Source organism: Notamacropus eugenii, chromosome 6 (assembly GCF_028372415.1).
Source record: "Notamacropus eugenii isolate mMacEug1 chromosome 6, mMacEug1.pri_v2, whole genome shotgun sequence".
Classification (NCBI taxonomy): domain Eukaryota; kingdom Metazoa; phylum Chordata; class Mammalia; order Diprotodontia; family Macropodidae; genus Notamacropus; species Notamacropus eugenii.
In genome coordinates this window covers 330,793,228-330,813,195 of record NC_092877.1, presented here as the reverse complement: position 1 = coordinate 330,813,195, position 19,968 = coordinate 330,793,228, and the positions used below count along the sequence as shown (strand labels likewise).

Genomic DNA, 19,968 nt, shown 5'->3' with positions numbered 1-19,968 from the left:
TTACTTTTTAAAAAATCATTCCCACTATGTGGCTTAGCCACTAGATAACTGGAAACTTGAAGAAGTCTTGGTGCATAAGGGCCTCTGTCTACTCATCTGTGACATGAGGGATCTAGGCTCAATCACCACTCTTTTGATCCCACCATATAATATTCTTATATAATTTTGCAACTTTTTATATTCTGACATCTCATTTTAAAAAAACAGGCAAATTCAAAAACTGTTGCCATTAATGCAGGCTGAAATAAAATATGAATAATTATGCTCTACTGAGTTCTGGCATAGCCATTTCAAGAATACAAAATCAGATTGCTGGTGTAGCATTTCAAATTTCAATGGAAACTGCATATATGTGTGTATCTGTGTTTAGTGACATGACACAATTCATTAACACAAATTTTCTACTACTTGTGTGACCTCTGGCAGGTCACTTAGCTTTTTTGGACCATCAGCTGCAAAATGATGGTGCTAGACTGGAAGTCTTCTTCCACATCTAAATCTACGATCTTATGATTCTAAGTACAAAAATAAAAAATGAATTATTTTTCCCCATCATAGGCTGTTCATACATCATATAATCAGATTTTCAAGATGGAAAAAACCTTAAATATCATCTAGTCCCCACCCTACTTTTGAGGTATGAGAAAACTGGGGCTCAGAGAAATTAAAGGATTCATGGAGGATCGCCAGGATAAATAAATTACAGATCTGGGGTTTGAACCCATGCCCTCTGACTCCAAATAAGCATAATTTCCACCATATCACCCTCTCTTAGTGTCAAGGCAGAATGATGCCAGCTAGAGGGAAAGTGAAGAACTCCTTACTGCTGCTTATCCTTTGTTCTCCAAGAGGACCAAGAAGTCAAGGAGGTGATAACATGACATGCAAGTGAATTGGATTTAAGTGAGGGAGGGCTTCACTTTCTCCTCCGGAGCCATCTCAGAGATCAAGAAGAATGAAGATGGCCCCAGATACAGTGGGAAACTTTAGTCTTTTTAAGCTTAAACAGGTCTCAGTCTAACTGAGGCAACACCCATTCACTGTTCATAGAAAAGAAATGAGGCAGAGAATGCCCTCTTTATCTAATCAAAAGAAATAATGGAAAGTCAGATGAGTTTGGAGATCTGGCTTCATTTCCTGGCTCTGTTCTGGAATCTCAGGATCTCAGGGCCAGAAGGGACCTTGAGGCCATTTACTCCAAGTCCTACCTGAACAAGAATCTTCCCTACAATATAGCCAGCAAACATTATCCAGAAATGGAATGGAGGCCTCGAGATGCAACAGATTCCCACCACTTCCTGAGGAAGCCCATTCCCTTGGTGTATAGCTTTAATTATGAGGAAGCGTCTCCTCACCTCAAGCCTAAATCTGCCCTGTTGGTAACTTCTGCTAGTTGTGTCTTCTGGAGCCATCATGTCCAGCAAGGCTCCCAAGAAAAACACTCTGGCTATAAATGTACATAGAAGATCTGAGTCTAAAATAAAATTTTTGATCAAAGAGATACTGGGGAGAGGAAGAGAAAGGTAATCTGGGAATTCCCATAAGCAACATCTTTTACAGGACCTTATTTGTAATTACTAATAACTAATATTGGCCAAGCATCTGTCCTCTCCCATCTTTGGAAGCCTTTTAAGAAATTAAAGGGAAGTTTTATCCTTGCCTTGATGTCTTCAAGTTCCCAGAGAACTGCTTCCCTAGGAACTCACCTGGGAAGCCTGTTACTTCTATCACTACTTTCTACAGATCCCACAGCGTGGTACTAGACTTACCTCTAGTCCAAGAGAACAAAATTTGGAGTTAGCTAAGAACACAAAAAGGACAGCTAGGTGGCACAGTGGACAGAGCACTGGGCATGGAGTCAGGAAGACCTGAAGCCAAATCCAACCTCAGATACCTAGTAGCTGTGTGACTCTGGGTAAGCCACTCAACCCTATTTGCCTCAATTTCTTTATCTGTCAAATAAGCTAGAGAAGGAAATGGCAAACCACTCTAGTATCTCTGCCAAGGAAACCCCAAATAAGGTCACAAAGAGTTGGACATGACTGAACAACCATAAAAGAATAAATATATCAGGACCCCAGATTTAAATCCTCTGATAAAGTAGTGAGCTATGTGGCATACTGTACAGAGAGCTGGCCCCATGTCAGCAAGACCTGGGTTCAAATCCCACAGTTAAATCTAGGTTAAAAAAATTTAAATCCTCTTTGATTTTAGAATTTCCCCCTCTCACTGGTACACCAGAACCCAAATGTATTCCTTTTTACCTATATAAACTGAGTCAACTCACTTCACCACTCTGTGCCTTCCACCTCATTTGTCAAATAAGAGTGTTAGAACTCTGAGAGTCCTTCCAGATTTAGACCATAAACCCCATGATCTCTTTCTTTTTTTCCAACCCAATAAAAATGGGTTTAAATTTTTTTAAAATTTGAAATGACTGAATCAATTGGTAGTTTTTATTATCATGTAAGAAACAAAGAAAAGTGCTTAAATAGATATGACTGACAGGAAAAACATTTTACATTTTTTGTGAAATCTAATTCTCTATTTTTTTTTATGATGCTATAAAGTACAACTCATGCCATAATATCCAGAATTATAGCTGGAAGGGTTAGATATCTTTGAATTGAATCCTTTCACTTTACAGATAAGGAAACTGAGATCCACTGGGTCTTATACAAGGTCACACAGGTAGTAGGAGGCAGAGCTGGGACTTGAACCCAGGTTCTCTAACATGAAATTTAGGGGTTTGGACACATGTAAGGTCCATTTTCTAAACAACTATTTCATAGGCTTTAAAGTTGAAAGAGATAGTTCCTATTGATTATCAACTCCAACTTCCTCTTTTTATAGATGAGGAAACTTAGAAAGGAGAAGTTACTTTTCCCAAGGTCACAAAAGTAATAATCAACAAAATTTCAATTCAAAGCCAGGGACCTCAGTTCTGGGGAGGGAAAAGAAAGAGCAAGGAAATATATATTTATATAATACCTACTATGTGCCAGGCACCATGTTAAGCACTTTATAAATATCTCATGTGATCCAGGTCAGTGCCTTTTCCTCTAGACCATAATTTCCAAACAGAATGATTGGCTATGGAAACAGATCAAAAACAACCCAGTTATTCACCTGTCAAGGAGAACAGGTAAAGAAAGAAGACTGAATATTCCAAAGAAAAAAGTATAATTATTCTTCTTATTCCCACAGGATACAAGATTTTATCTACTGGATGCAGAGGAAAGAAAAGTCTGTCTACAACTCTTTCAGTGGGTAGAAAGGAAAAAAAATTCTTCCAATGCCATATAAATAGATTAGGCTCAATGCATTTCTGACCACTTGACTGACTTCCTGCAGGTTAAAAAACTGGTCATGGGACAGTGAGGGCAGCGATGAGTGGAGAGAATGAAGAAAACTGAAAATTCACCCTTTTCCTAACCTAGAAGCAAATTAAGGTGTACACACTTTACATGGTTTTGCTAAAGGGCCTGAAGATGTCCAACGTGGTCAACAATGCTAGAACCAGCAGACTGCAGAGGGAGAACGGATCTCTAAGGTAACAGGTTCCTCCTTCACTGTACAGGGTTCTGGAGATTAAAATCAACACTCTAAAGTACATTTAGAAGAAAATAGGATTCAGGCATGTAGGAGAGAACAGCTTTGGAGTGTTTGTGAACTGCGTTCTTCAGTAGTAGTTTCACATTCTCCACCATCTTAAATTACTGGGTGGTCCTTAAGGGTTACGCCTTTTCCAGAATTGACTGGAGGTCAGAGTGGAAGTAGTTTTTTTTCTTTTTTTAAATGACTCCATAACTCTCTCTGGCCATTAGCAACATTTGTAGCTACACAAAGTAACATAATAAGGGTAATCAAATGTCACGCTTTGGGTAGTAAGCTGATCTAAACTGGGGAACATAAAGGAATGTTATCCCCCTCCTCTCAAAGAACACAATTGAGCAGTTGGCTGGTTGATTATAAAAACAACTGACTGAAAGAAATGGAGCTGATGTACTCAAAGTCTAACATGGAAAAGGAGATTTTGCTTTCTCAAAAAGCTGCAGTGAAGTTTGTGTGTGTGTGTGTGTGTGTGTGTGTGTGTATGTTTAAAGGCTGCAAGACAGTTTTGTATATTTTTTTTCTTGGCACTCCCAATCTAGAGGTAATTAGTTCTGAATTGTGCTTTCCCTTAAGCACAGTCAAGCTCAGGTTCACTCACAGATCATTTTCATTTCTCTGATGTATTAAAAACAAAACAACTCATATACAAGTAATTGGACAGTTCTCAAAGTTGGGTAGACAATGTGCTTATGAATGCTGCTGCAAAAAGGAGATATATTTAACTTTTTCAAAACTGCCTCTGCTTTCAGAAAACTCAAGTCAGTTTTTGTACTTTGGCAGTAAGTACTATGCAAATTTATCAGTGGTATCAGTATCAAAGTTTCCTTAACATGCATCATTCAAGAGCTTCTCAGTCTTACATGCACAGCAAACTGCCTATTTTCAGCTTTAGTTTGAAAAGCACTGGAATTAATCTGGCTCCTCTAATAATCAACCAACAAATATGACCCCATAAAAGACAGTATTTAACAAGAAATTAATCTTGGAAAAGCCTTCACTACTTCCGAAATTTATTGGTGATAGGGAGTTAAAAACCTTCAGAGCAGGGAGATAATTCTGTGTTTTAATTCATTTTTTAGAACGTGGAAAAGTTGGAATGGCAAGAGTAATCAGAAAGGATAGATGGTGCACTGAGTCTAAGTACCCCCTCCCGAGGATGCTCAACCATGGTTATACAGTATCCTCAGTCTGGTTTGCACAGCTTCTGCTATCAGCTGTTATGTTTTTAACCACAGGATTATTTGGTGTCCCCTCACCCGGGATATCTGGAACAGAGGGACTCATAGCCAGTCAAGGTAAAATTTGAAGTGTGGATTAACTGCTTTTCCCCCACAGGAAATGTCAAGATTTAAAAAGCAGTAGCACCAGTGCCTGCTAGAAAAGGCATATTCTGTTTATTGCCTTTCCAGCTTCGTATCAATACTCTTTCAGAGAGAAAAAGCTGAAACCCAGCCATATACACTTGTGGCTGCATAAGCCCGAACAGAGCCTTCTCTTGTCATAATTGCTGTTCAATTAGGAGAAGGTGAAGACATTTAAGGAAAAGAAAACAGAAGGAGATTTGTAAATTCTGTGCCTCCACCCAACAAAACCGCCACTTAATTCTACTGATCATTCAGGACACGCACTGGTAGCGAGCACCTTGGAAAGCAAACATGCCCTGAATGGAATAAATGGCCAGTAACAGCCACAGTGACCAAGGCTACAGTTGTGCTCAAAATAAAAGTAAATTCTGCATACCTGGTTATGCTGGTCCGGTCAACTGACAGTAGATACAGGTTCAGGAGATTTCAAGTTTAATATGGTCAATAATCCTATGGCAAAGTCTAGACTACAAGAAAGCAGCAAGTCGGCACTGAGCAGTATTCTGCCTACTACTGTTGATTTTATCACAAAAGAACTTGGTCTCAGTAGAAAGGCCAAGCTTCAGGATGGGTGTGGTTTCAAAACTATAAAAACATTCAAGAGGCTAAAATGTAAATGACACACAGTCATAGAGGCGGTATCTCAGTGTGCCATGGACTCTTTGCCCCTGGAATGTCATTCAAGGAAGATGTCACAATCATGCCTGCTCGGTCATAGGACTACACCATGCTGTTCCATCTTGTCTTTATAGTTGGGTTGTGTGTGGTGCAGCCTCCAATTTTATTTTGAAAAAGTGCAAGGCTGTTTTCACTCTATGAAAGTGCAGACAGTTTCTAGAGGGGATCAGTGAGAAAAAGGCAAAAGTAAAAAGAGTATGCAGGACTGTATGTGTTGGGTTCAGCAGACAGTTCAGATCTTATGGGCTCTCTCAAGGGATGGCTAGTCTTTGTTGGCAGGAAAGGGCCTTGATTCTAACCTACAGGACCCCAGAATGACCACCCCAGCTGTCCCAGGATAACTCTTTCAGTTGCCTTCCAGCATGATCCTAGCAGAACAAAGTAGGAATGTTTAGCCCCCAAAAGAGAAGATTGAGGAGGGCCACACTTCAAGGGGCTGAATGGTCTCACTTGGAAGAAGGATTTGAATTATTCTACTTGGCCCCAAGAGGCAAAAAAAGAAGCAATAGACAGAAGTTGCAAAAGGTAAATTTAGGTATGATATAAAGGAAAATTTCCCACTGATTCAATCTACCCAGATGTGAAGTGAGCTAAGGAGGGAGCAGTTTCCTCCTCACTGGAGGACTTCAAAAAGTTGTCAGATGGCCACTTGTCTATTGTAAAGGGAATTTTTTTTTTTTGAGGCAGTTGGGGTAAAGTGATTTTGCCCAGGGTCACACAGCTAGTAAAGGTCTAAGAGAAGATTTTGAACTCAGGTAATACCAACCCCAGTCCCAGTGCATTGTACCACCTTGCTGCCCCTGTAGGAGTAATCCTTCAGGAGTCTCAGTTGGACTAGCTAGCCTGAGGTCTCTTCCAGCTCTGAGATTTTGTGATTTTTTTTCAATGAAAGAAGCAGTTTTGAATGGTGACTGAACATGCACAGAATCATAGAATGTCAAAACCCAAAAAGCCCTTAGAAATCATTTAGTTCAGTACTTCCTTTTACAGGAGAGGAAACTGAGATCATTTGTCAAAGATGAGCCAGTTTTCATCTAACAGATAATTCTCTGGGGAGGAAAGAAATTTGCAAGTGTTTTCTAACGGTATTAAAAAGTAGAGCATGAATACTAATAAAAATTGCCTTGCCTGGTAAAAAAAAATACCTATAAATTTTTATCTAAAGAGTAAATAGTGAAATGAGCAGAAAGTGACACGACATCCATTACTCAGTTTATTAATCATATGAATGAGCTATCCCAATGTCTTATTTATCTTCCTGGTTTATCAAAGATTCCATGACTGGTTTTAAAAAGTAAAATTTTCTCCTCCCCAAACCCACATCCTGATTCTCATTTGGATGATGACCCATCATCAGCTGGACCCTGATGACTCTGTGCATTTAAGCATTATATCGCTCCCCCCCCACAATTTGCCAATTTCCTCCCTGTACACTGCTGTCACAAAAGTGAACAACTTGGAACTTCAACAATACAAAAAAGAAAATGAAAAAAAGTCAAAAAGGGTCTGAACATTATTGAGATCTGACACTTAGGAAGGAGAGGGCAGAAGAAAAAAATTACAGGTCGTTGAAAAAATTAAAATACTCAAACATAAGCACAAATATACACATATAATACAAATATACACAAATATATTTCCAGCTGATAAGAAATGCTAGCCAAATTACAAATGCAAAACAACAAAGCAAATCACTAAGAAGCAATGAGATTTGCAGAAAACATAAACTAGTACAGGCTAAGATCACTATAAGAGTGTGTGATAAGTGTTAACGTAACAAGAGGATTAAATTTTGGATTCCTCCTTAACACTGAATTGTGCTTTATTTATATTTCTCCTTTATAGTTAATGATTATTTTGTATTAATGTCATATGTCTCAACAAGTAACTTAAATTGGGTAGAGATCCCATATTATTTATCTTTATGTTTCCTTCAGCACCTTACATGGTGACTTTCACGTAGCAGTTACTGAAAAAGTATTTGTTGTTATTTGGAGTAATATGTTTGTATAGTACATGTGATCTTAAGAATTCATTTCTCATAACATTTAGGTCAAAAGAATATTCTTAATTGGCAGAAATTTGCTGAACTGTACCTTCCACAATTCTTAGGCTGGCTGAAGCTGGTGATATAATTAGATAAGGATTAATTGCTGGGGAATTCTGAACAAGGAAGGAGATTTAAGTAGATGGACAACTAGACGTGGGGGTGGTGCAGACAGATGTGAAAGTCGCAAGCAGTGGGGCTATTCCTAGAAAGGGAGAATGAAGAGGATCACATGGAGAAAGATGGTCATGATTGTTCCCAAACTCAGGAGGTGTAGCTTGATCCTGATGAATCTAGAGCCTAGGTGAGAGGTGTTAGCCAAGTTTCAGCCTGCACTAAAAGATGCCTAAGAAAGAAACTCCAGTGCACAAGCAAAACCAATGCAACCAAGATTAGAAAGGAAGCAGAAAGCTTGGGAAACAATTTTTACAGTCAATGTCTGTGATAAATGCCTCATTTCTAAAACATATAGAGAACTGAGTCGAATTTATAAGAATATAAGTCATCCCTCAATTGATAAATAGTCAAAGGATATGAACAAGCAGCTATCAGATGAAAAAATTAAAGCTATCCATAGTCATAGGAAAAAAATATCCTAAGTAACTATTGATTGCAGAAATGCAAGTTAAAACAACTCTGAGGTACCATATCACACTTATTAGACTGGCTAACATGGTAAAAAAAGAAAATGAAAAATGTCAGAGAAGATGTGAGAAAACTGGAACACTAATGCATTGTTGGTGGAGATGTGAATGGATCCAACTACTCTGGAGAACAATTTGGAACTATGCCCAAATGGCAATCAAACTGTGCATATCCTTTGAACTAGCAATGCCACTACCAGGTTTGTATCTCAAAGAGATCATAAAAAAGAGGAAAGGACCCACATGTAGAAAAATATCTATAGCAGCTTTTTTTGTGGTGGCAAAGAACTGGAAGTTGAGGGGATACCCATCAATTGAGGAATAGCTGAACAAGTTGTGCTATATGAATGTAATGGATACTATTGTTCCATAAGAAATGATGAGCAAGTGGATTTCATAAAAACCTGGAAAGACTTACAAAACTGATGCTGAGTGAAATGAGCAGAACCAGGAGAACATTGTACATGGTAACAGCAACATTGTGCAATGACCAACTTTGATAGACTTAGTTCTTCTCAGCAATGCAATGATCTAAGATGATTCCAAAAGAAGCTTGATGGAAAACGCTATCCACATCCAGAGAAAGAACTATGGAGTTGGAATGCAGAGCGAAGCATATTATTTTCTCTTTTTTTTGTTGTTTTTTTCTTTCTCATAGTTTTTCCCTTTTCATTCTATTCTTTCACAACATGACTAATGTGTAAATATGATTAATATTATTGTACACATATAGTCTAAATCAGATTGGATGCTGTTATGGGGAGGGGGGAAGAGAAAGCAGGGAAGGGGGTGGAGCCAAGATGGCAAAGGATGGATCTATAGAAGCTCCCCTTCATAGCCCATAAAATACCTGCAAAAAATAACTCTAAACAAATTCTAGAGCAGCACAAAACACAAAACAACAGGGCAAAAGAGATGTCTAGCCCAAGACAGCCTGGAAGGCTGATGGGAAAGGTCTATCAGAGCAGGTACCAAGCAGAGCATGGAGTGAGGCCCAGCTGCACTTGGCAGTAGGGACAGGACTGGAGCAGCCTTCCAGGTGCCACCGGCAGTAGCAGTTTCCAGATTGCTCAACCCACAAATGCCAAAGACAGCTTCAAAGGTCAGTGAGAAAGCTCTTTCCCCTGCATGAGAAGGGAATGGGTTCGGCCCTGCAGGCAGCAGTCACTACAGTGGAAGCATCCATTTTTGGAGCCCATGACCTAAAACCCTGGGGGAATTGAGTGGCTGATCTGGATCTCAGCTCTGAGTGGCTCTCCAGGGTTGAGGAAGAGTGTCAGCATAGTGGAGCTGGAGGCAGTTGTGGAGAGGGAATTGTATTCACAGATCCTGGGCTGAACAGAGTGCTTGTGGTTGCTCACAGACTAGAGCACAGGCCAGGAGAGGAGTAAACTCCTCTCCCTTGATTGTGCCACCTTGGAGGAACTGAAAACTTATAGGTCCCCAGAGTATACCCTCCTCTTGACAAAGGATTCAAAAGTCAAGTAATTGACTGGGAAAATGCCCCCCCCCCAAAAAAAATAAGACTATAGAAGGCTACTTTCTTGATGAACAGGTATTTTCTTCCATCGTTTTGGATGAGGAAAAACAATGCTTACCATCAGAAGAAGACCTAAAAGTCAAGGCTTTTGCATCCAAAACCTCCAAAATAAATATGCAATGGTCTCAGGCCATGGAAGAGCTCAAAAAAGATTTTGAAAATCAAGTAAGAGAGGTAGAGGAAAAATTGGGAACAGAAATGATAGAAATGCAAGAAAATCATAAAAGGCGAGTCAACAGCTTTCTAAAGGTGACCCAAAAAAATGCTGAAGAAAGTAACACCTTTAAAAATAAGTTAACTCAATTGGCAAAAGAGGTCCAAAAAGCCAATAAGGAGAAGAATGCTTTAAAAAGCAGAGTTAGCCAAATGGAAAAGGAGGTTCAAAAGCTCACTGAAAATTAGAATGGAGCAGATGGCAGCTAGTGACTTTATGAGAAACCAAGAAATTACAAAACAAAACAAAAAGAATGAAAAAATAGAAGGAAATGTGAAATATCTCATTGGAAAAACAACTGACCTGGAAAATAGATCCAGGAGAGGCAATTTAAAAATTATGAGACTACTTGAAAGCCATGATCAAAAAAAGAGCCTACACATCATCTTTCATGAAATTATTAAGGAAAACTGCCCTGGTATTCTAGAACCAGAGGGTAAAATAAATATTGAAAGAATCCACCAATCACCTCCTGAAAGAGATACAAAAAGAGAAACTCCTAGGAATATTGTAACCAAGTCCTAGAGGTCCCAGGTCAAGGAGAAAATATTGCAAGCAGCCAGAAAGAAACAAGTTGAGTATTGTGGAAATACAATCAGGATAATACAAGATCTAGCAGCTTCTACATTAAGGGATTGAAGGGCTTGGAATATGATATTCCAGAAGTCAAAGGAACTGGGATTAAAACCAAGAATCACTTACCCAACAAAACTGAGTATAATACTTCAGGGGAAAAAATGGTCATTCAATGAAATAGAGGACTTTCAAGCATTCTTGATGAAACGACCAGAACTGAATAGAAAATTTGACTTTCAAACACAAGAATTAAGAGAAGCATGAAAAGGTAAACAGGAAAGAGAAATCATAAGGGACTTACTAAGGTTGAACTTTTTACATTTCTACATGGAAAGATAATATTTGTAACTCTTGAAACTTTTCTAAGTATTTGAGTAGTTGGAGGGATTACACACACACACACACACACACATACACACACACATACACAGAGCACAGGGTAAGTTGAATAGGAAGGGATGATATCTAAAAATATAAAATCAAGGGGTGAGAGGAATATATTGGGAAGAGAAAGGGAGAAATGGAATGGGGCAGGTTATTTCTCATGAAAGAGGCAAGAAAAAGCTTTTTCAATGGAGGAGAAAAGGGGGGAGGTGAGAGGGAAAAAGTGAAGCTTACTCTCATCACATTTGGCTTAAGAAGGGAATAACATGCTCATTCAATTGGATATGATACACTACAGGAAAGTAAGGGAGAAGGGGATAAATGGGGTAGGAGAAATGATAGAAGGGAGGGCAAATGGTATGAGGGAGCAATTAGAAGTAAACACTTTTGGGAAGGAACAAGGTCAAAAGAGAGAATAGAATAAATGGGGGGGCAGGATAGGATGGAGGGAAATATAGTTAGTCTTATACTACATGACTATTATGGAAGTCTTTTGTAAAACTACACATATATAGCCTATGTTGAATTGCTTGCCTTCTCAGTGGGGATAGGTGGGTAGAGAGGAAGGGAGAGAAGTTGGAACTCAAAGTTTTAGGAATGAATGTTGAGAATTGTTTTTGCATACAACTGGGACATAAGAAATACAAGTAATGGGGTATAGAAATCTATCTTGCCCTACAAGAAAAGAGAGAAGATGGGAATAAGGGAAGGGAAGGGGTGTGACAGAAGGGAGGGCAGATTGGGGGAAGGGGTAGTCAGAATGCATGGTGTTTGGGGGGGCAGGAGGGGAGAGATGGAGAGAAATTTTGAAACTCATAATTTTGTGGAAATGAATGTTGAAAACTAAAAATAAATAAATAGACATTAAAAAAAAGAAAGAAGGGGAAAAATTTAGAACTCAAAATCTTATAAAAGTAAATGCTGTAAACTAAAAAGAAAGAAACTCCAAGAGAAAGAAGGCACTGCACCATAAGCATTCACTACCAAGATGTCATTGGTCCTCTTCAAAATGGAAAGAAGAACAATAAAACTGGAGTCATGAATCTTCCATGAGGTCACAACTTGATGTGTCCTCTCACTAAAGTAGGGAATTAGAGAGATTAAGGAGCAATTAAATTCTAACTTCCTTATAATAGAAGATTGTTCCCATTTGTGTATGAGTGTGGAGAATGCAGTTACTAAAATCACTTTCCTTCCTTTATATTGTAATTCAGTGTTTCGCTCTTGGTTTTGTTGCCTCTTATATGGTTAGCAGACCATGGAGAAAGGATTGGAAAGTTGTTCGGGTTGTACAGGGAACAAGGGATGATGCATTTGAATCATAGCCAATAAAGAAAGTTTCAAATATGTAAAGGTCAAGTAATAACTACTGACAAGTACAATTCAGAGTGTTAGTAAACACCAAATGCTTTGTAATTACAGATATTTAAAGACCAAATTAATGGCCTCCTACTCTCACTGCCTTCAATCTCTTCTGGCAGAAATCCATCTCATCCAAAGATAACCACTCCCATCTACCTCTGACACTATTTTCACCACATCATATCATTGCTTGAACACAGTGGCTTCCATTAGCTACAGATCAAAAATAGCTTCCTCCACCATGTATTCAAAGTTCCCTACCCACAGACTTCCTTGATCTTTTTAAACTCATCTACCACTGACCCCTTAATACCTTTTGCCCACCTTAGAATTGCTGTCTTTTTTCTCTCTATCACTCTATGTCTACTTCCTTCCATGATTTCAACCCATCCCCATCGCAATCACTCATTTCTCCCAATTCTCAAACACTTGTACATTTATTTATTAAATGGGGACTGGTCTTTCCAAGATTATGAAGCCAGTACCTCTTTTTCCATTTTCACTGGCACTTCAGGGCCCAGTGTCTTCAGATTCTCTCTCCCCTTCCTACTCCACTCCAAGTCGGGAAAGGATTGTATGATTACTTAAGGCTTAATGTTACTTCTTCCTTAGGGTTAGGATGTTGGATTTTAAAAGTGTTCTTAAACAAAAAGAATGAATCTCTCACTGCAAAATTTCAATCATCCAATGAGCAAGAAGTGGAGATTTTCCGGGCTGGGGTGGGCGGGGATGGAGGCAGGGAAGGGTTGGACTTTCTCCACACTCCTGAAATCACTCTTTATGGCCATGCTAGTCCCATTTATCCTTTTGAACCTATTCTACATTAGCCTTTTGTCTTCTTAGCTAGACTTCTAACTGCCTTGGACAAGAACTATGTCTTCCTTCTCATTACCTTTAGGGCTTGGTGCACAACAAATGTTTTTAGAATAAGTGTTGTTGTTGTTGTCATAAAGTCTGTCACCATTTTCTGAACTCCTCTTCCCACCATGCAGGAACTGGAGATGAAAGAGATGCTGATGTTGAGACTTTGGAATGAGTTAGAAAGTGGAAAGAAATGTTATAAACCCATTAAGGGAAAATGGAAAAGATTATACACTCACCAATCTCCCCCTTTTATTGCTCCAAATCCCCACATATTTTCCTGTGATTAGGCTAACATAGTGAATGATTTGTAATTGAGGCAGGTTCGTTGTTTTGTTTTTTTTCAAGAGTGGAATAAGTGACCTCTGAGATTACAGGTAATTACTCCTTTATAGCCAGAGGTCAGTTATACTTTTCCTCCCCCTTCTCCCCTGAGGGTGTTCAAATGCACAATTTCTCCATAGAGAATGGCTGTTGTGGGATCAGTGATCAGGGAACACATTATTGCTCCAAAGAAAATTATTCACTTGGCTCAACAAAACACTATTGCTTTGGGTCAGTTACTGCGATACAGCTTTGTTCTATAGACTTCTTTATAAAGGTATTCACCCTAATGGGCTCTTTTATCTGTTCAGTCTTCACATTTTAAGATACAGAAGTTCTATTTACCCTATAGAAAGTTAAGGTAAGAGGATACTGAAATTCAAGCCAGCAAATTTAACCTGCAGTTACCAAAAGCTCCAGATAATGCCACTCAAGTCCCTGAGACATATCGAAGACTCTAGGATTTAGTACTCCAAGTACTTTGAGGTCTCCTAGTCCAACCCCTTCATTTTGCAGATAAGGAAACTAAGCCCCACAAATGTAATTCATTCAATAAACATTTACTAAGTGCTTCTTATGTAAAAGGTTGGGTTGTCCAAGGACACACAGGTGACAGGCAAAACTTGAACCCAGATCCTCTGAGTTCTAAGGCCAGTGTTCATATCGCCTCTCCTACTTCTTGACTTCTGGTCAAGGTAGAAGTATGAGTGAAGGAAGGGACAGAGTGGTTCAAGGGCGGGAAGACAAAATTAAGAAAATCATTTATGGACATTAAATGTTCTGTGAAATGTTTTTAGATAGCCTGATAAACTCTAATCTTGGGGGAAAGTGATCCCAACTTTCTGGAGGATTATACTAGACCATCAGGAATAAAATAATCTGCTTAATGGTTAATGTTCATAAGTAAAGTTTTAACAGCTAAGAACTTATGGCCTAACTCTTAATGATAATGCCTTAATATATCTCTAACAGCCTCGATTCCTATCTTAGAACAGAACTGTAATCATAAAAACACAGAACGGAATGAAAGTATATGATATCATATGTAGTATTAATTTAGATAGATTATATTCTCTGTCAAAGAGAATGATCTTTGTACTTAAGACCAAAGAAAAATGGCTAACAAGGAGCTGAAATCGAGGATAAGTAGGAAGATAGTAAGGAAGCGCCTTGCTGTCTCATTTGAGTTCAAGTCAATGGATTCACATAAATTATATGTCCCAGGGTGCTGAAAGAATTGAACAATATGATTGCTGAGCTGTGATTAGTCATCTTTGAAAGACCATAAAGAATAGAAAAGTAGCCCAGACTTGGAAAGGACAAATACTCCAGTATTTTCTTTTCTTTTTTTTTTAATGGCTGAGAATGGAACCTACACACTACAGGCCAGAGAGCTTGACTGGCAAAAAAAAAAAAAAAAAGCTCAAAGGGGATGGCTAATGAAAACTTTCATAGAATCCAAGAGTGCTGTTTCATATTCTTACTTGGATGAAGGCATGTTTGCCAGACATGAAGCTGACACAAACCTAGGCAGCATAGTAATTATCACAAAGAGACAGTCTGGCTTTATAAACACAGGTGAGACCATGCTAACTTCATTTTTTTTTTAAATGAGATTACTTGGCTGGTAGACCAGAAGAAGGCTTTGGGTATAGTTTACCCAGATTTTAGCAGAATATCTGAAACAATTTCTCTTGCTTTTCTTGCAGAGAATATGGAGAGGTATAATTTAGATGAAAGTACAGTTAGACATTATTCAGAGCTGGTTGAATGCCTGGAATGGAAGAGTAGGAGTCATAAGACGAATAATTTCTATAGCATCTATTACGCCAAGTGCTTTACAAATAGACATTACTTCAACAAACGTCATGTTGGGATGATATCTAATAGAGTGACCCAGTTAACTGAGTTTGTCTCTGTACTATTAAATTTTTTTTTTTTATCAGTAGCTTGGTTGAAGACATAGAAGGCATGCTCACCAAACACAGAAATGACACAAGGTTATACAGAATGGCACACACACTAGATGACAGAATCAAGATTCAAAAATATCTTTGCACTGGGAAACTCTAATTAGGTAACATTTATTAAAGAAAAATGAATCCTTGGATTTTAAAAAAATCAACGATAAAAGAATAAGATGGGGTAGACCAGGCTGGAAAAGAGATCATGTGACAAAGACCTCAGGGAGCTGCCTGTACCTTAATCATCGGTGGTAAAACCTGGGAATCAAAAAGGTAAATTCATCAGCTACATTAAGGGAAGCATAGTGGCCAAGACTAGAGAGAGGATAGTCCTGTGATATCTCCTTCCACTCTGCTCAGGCCACATCTGGAGTATTATGTTCCATTCTGGGTGCCATATTTTGAGAAGGGTATAGATAAGGTGGAGAATGTCCAGAGCACCAGGATCAGGATAGACATGGGCCTCTCAAGACCAAATCACATGAAGAGTGGTTGAACTGGGAATATTAATCAAAACTGATAACCATTTATTAGGGATGTTATTATAAAGGGTATTTTTATTCAGGTATGATTTGGATTAAATAGCCTCTATCACTCTTTCCCACTCTGACCTTCTGTAATTCTCTGATTTCATTGCTAAATATCAACAGTAGAATATTATTTAGAAAAACTGTTCAGATACCATTTAAAAAAAAATAGGCCTTTGTAGCAACAGGAATATTAGCAGTTACACCTTCCAACTTCAAGACAAAAATCAGTCACCATCTGGAAATCCAAATGCAACACAGATCAGACTGGCAAAGGTAACCACAGATGAAACTGGCAAATCTGGGAAGGGCTATGGAAAGGAAGGGGCCCTATGACACTGAAGGTAGAGTTGTGAATTGGTCTAAAAGTTCTTTAAGATAATTTAAAATTATACTGAAGTCACCAAACTGTACATAAGCTTTAACTCAGTGAAACTGAAACCCCATTGGGATTAATCAGTCAGAGTTAAAAGTCTCATATATTAAAAAAAAATTTTAACATCACTTTTTGTAGAAGCAAAGAACTACGAGAAAAACAGGCGTTCACTGACTAGGGAAGGGCTAAACAAAACTCTGCTATAGGAAGGGAATGAAATAACATTGTGTCAGAAGAAAGGGCAAATATGAAAAATTCAAAACAACTTGGGAAGACTTGTATGAATTGGTGCTGAGTTAAGTAGAACTAGGAGGGCAATGTACATACAATGAGTGCAATCATTTAAAGGAAAGTAACATTGAAAGACATCAAAAGTTGATGGCTAGACGCCAAAGTAGAAACACTGCATCAGGAGTCCAAGGGCATGAATTCAAGCCCTACATCTGCCTTGAACACTTACTGCCTGAATGACTGTGGGTAAGTCACTTAACTTCCCTCGGTCTTAGTTTCCTCAGCTGTAAAATGAGAGGGTTAGATTAGATGATTTTTGAGGTCCCTCCCAGCTCCATATCTAGGATCCTATTTTTTTTAATGTAGTAGCTATTGATGACTTCTATTGGCTAATGATGAAATACCTGAGAGACAGTGGAATGTAGGCGTGAGAAATGACACATCCAGTGGGATGATGTGTTTTCTTTCATAGAAAGGGAGAGGAGAAAGGAAGGAGAAGATAAGGAAAGGAAAGAAGTCATTCATCAACAGTAATTTTTTAAAAGAAAAAAAGCATCAATAAAACACTGAAATTCTAAAAATTTGTTCAAATCTTCTATTTAAAATGGCAAGTGTATCCATGAAGAAAAGACGAGGAGTTCCTTAATTACCTTCCTACATGAATCTATCATCATTTAATGTTGGAAGCAGCACAATTAGGCCCAGATCCCAGCCATTACATTTAAAAAGTGCCACAGCTACGTGACTAATTTGACCTTAGAAATCTCCATAAAAATCTTCCATTGATAATAACGTATTGCATTAATGGGCTACCATAGCTTATAAGCAAACCAGTAAGGAGCACTGTTTGCTCAGAAGTGCTTAGGACATTGCAGGCATACAAAAAATACTTTAAAAGAATAGCCTGACCTCAAGTTATGTACTACCAAGCATTCCTAAGCTTAAACCTAGATGATAAGCATGCTTCACACAGGAGCACATTTGGAGAGTTACCTTGCAGTGGGATGGCATGCATCTTGAAAGCAAGTGATACATTCTCTTCATCATTGTAAACCTTTCTTAAGCCTGCTTAATGTTAATTAACAATGATGTTTTCTTCTGATACAAAAAGGCAACCATCACAATTTTTTTGAAATCTCAGAAATAATGCAAACATGCAATTTATCCTCTATGCACAACTACTTTTACTTAAATCATTTTGCCTCCTCCCCTTAACCCCCACAGAGTCCAAGAGTTGGAAGGCGTCACTTTGAATACAAGTTACATCTAAAACAACTTTCTTCTTCTACTGTCACAAGGAAGAGATCATCATACATCTACCAGAGTGCGTATGTGGGGGAAGAGGGACCCATTACCCCCTAAGCCAGCGTGAGTATGTGGGGGAAGAGGGACCCACTACCCCCTAAGCCAGAGTGCGTATGTGGGGGAAGAGGGACCCACTACCCCCTAAGCCAGCCGATTCCACTTTTGCAAAGTTTTGGTGGCACAATAATATTCAGTTACAATCATATGCCACAGCTTGTTTAGTCAATTTCCAATTGATGGACATCTCTTTGATTTTCAGCTCTTTGCCACTATAATGCCAATGCAATACTCAATAGCAGCCACTATGAATATGCATGGGTATTTCCAGAGTAAATTTGCAAAATATAATAAACTCTCTTCCTCAGAGACAAAACCAAAATATTTATTTGGGATATCATTAGAATACAAAGAGGTAAGATTTAACAAGGTATTTATCACTAATCCAGGGAGTACTGGCATCTTAAACCTTCTTTCTGTCAGGCCTCCCAACAAAAATATGTTCCCTTAAACAAATTCTTCCCTCCACCCACTCACAGCTTGCTTCTCTCTCTGCTCTGCCTGCTCTCACTCTCTGCTCATGCTCTCTCTCTCTCTCCCTTTCCCCACCTCCCCTCCTTGGGCAAGTTCCTCCCAGTCTGAGCTCCATGTGACCACAGGTTCCAACTGTTAGCACTTTTAATGGGCGGGGGAGATCTTCCTGTTCTGTTAACATTACAGTCACCACAAAAGAGCTGCTATAAATATTTTTTTTTTTTTTTTACAAATAGGGCCTTTTCCCTTTTTCATCTTTGATATCAATCTTTGGGATATAGACCTAGTAGTGGTATTGCTGGATCAAAGGATATGCACAGATTTATAGCCCTTTGAGCATATTTCCAAATTGTTCTCCAGAATGGCTGGATCAGTTCACAACTCCACCAACAGTGCATAAGTGTCCCAGTTTTCCAATATCCCATGTTTTCCTTTTTTTGTCATATTACAGTGGCTCTCTTAATAAAGTCTTAAATTGGAGACTACCATTTAATGCTATTGTCTTACAGTTTACTAAAACTGTCCAGTCTTTTTTCCAATCATAGTACCATAGATGAACTGTTATCTGCCTAGACCTCATTCATACTTATGAAGCTAATTCTGGGAGCCTGAGAATTCACAGGTACCCCTATTCAGTTTAACCTTTATTAGATAAAGTCTATCATTCTAGCTTGTTATCATCTTTTTGGATCATGAATCTGGCACCTAATGTTAGCTATCCTGTCCAATTGGGCTTTCTGTCATCTGCCAAGACAAGCATACCTCTGTTGAAAAAGTGGCCTCTGAGGTTTCATCCACCTCTGAACTTCTGTGAGTTTATGAATGATGAGATTGGGAGGCCAGGTTGCCAGGAATGTTGAGTGTGTAAAGGGGAGTAATATGAAACAAGTCTGGAAAGGTAAGCTGGCACTTATGCTGCCTCCAGAGAAAGAACTGATATTGTTTGAATACAGACTGAAGCATGCCATTTTTCACTTTCTTCATTTCATTTTTTCTTTCATTTGAGTCTTCTTGTATAAAATGACTAATATGGAAGTGTTTTACATAATTGCACATGTATAACCTATATCTGATTGTTTATTGTCTCAGTATTTTGTCCTAGAGGAGGGAGGGGGAGAGCCACCTAAGATTTTCAGGTAGTGAAATTAGAATCATTCCTTACTTTGGCAGCTGGTTGGGATACAGACTGGAGGAGAAAGTGGAAATAGAAAAGCCAGTTAATTAGGAGGTTTTTACAGTAGTCCAGGTGAGAGGTAGTGAGGACCTGAACCAGAGTAGTATTGGTGTGATTGGGGAAGATGGAACAGAGAAAGGTAGATGGACTGGTAAGCTGGGAATGTCAGGACACGTGGATGAAGAAATCAAAGTTGGAAGACAGCACATAATTGAACTAATTAACTATTAGGTCAAAACTATGAAGAGAAA

General features: G+C 38.6%; 1 protein-coding gene across 5 annotated transcripts in view; it reads right to left on the bottom strand.

The window, feature by feature from the left end:
- Positions 1-19,968, bottom strand: part of PLS1 (plastin 1) — a 166,232-nt gene that overhangs the window by 86,337 nt on the left and 59,927 nt on the right. The window contains exon 1 of one of the 5 annotated variants that reach the window (XM_072618205.1): positions 5,356-5,519. The exons of the other annotated variants lie outside the window; for them this stretch is intronic. The gene's annotated coding sequence lies outside the window, so the exon portion shown is untranslated. Of the gene's footprint in view, positions 1-5,355; positions 5,520-19,968 lie in introns of those variants that run through there. 5 annotated transcript variants of the gene reach the window in all.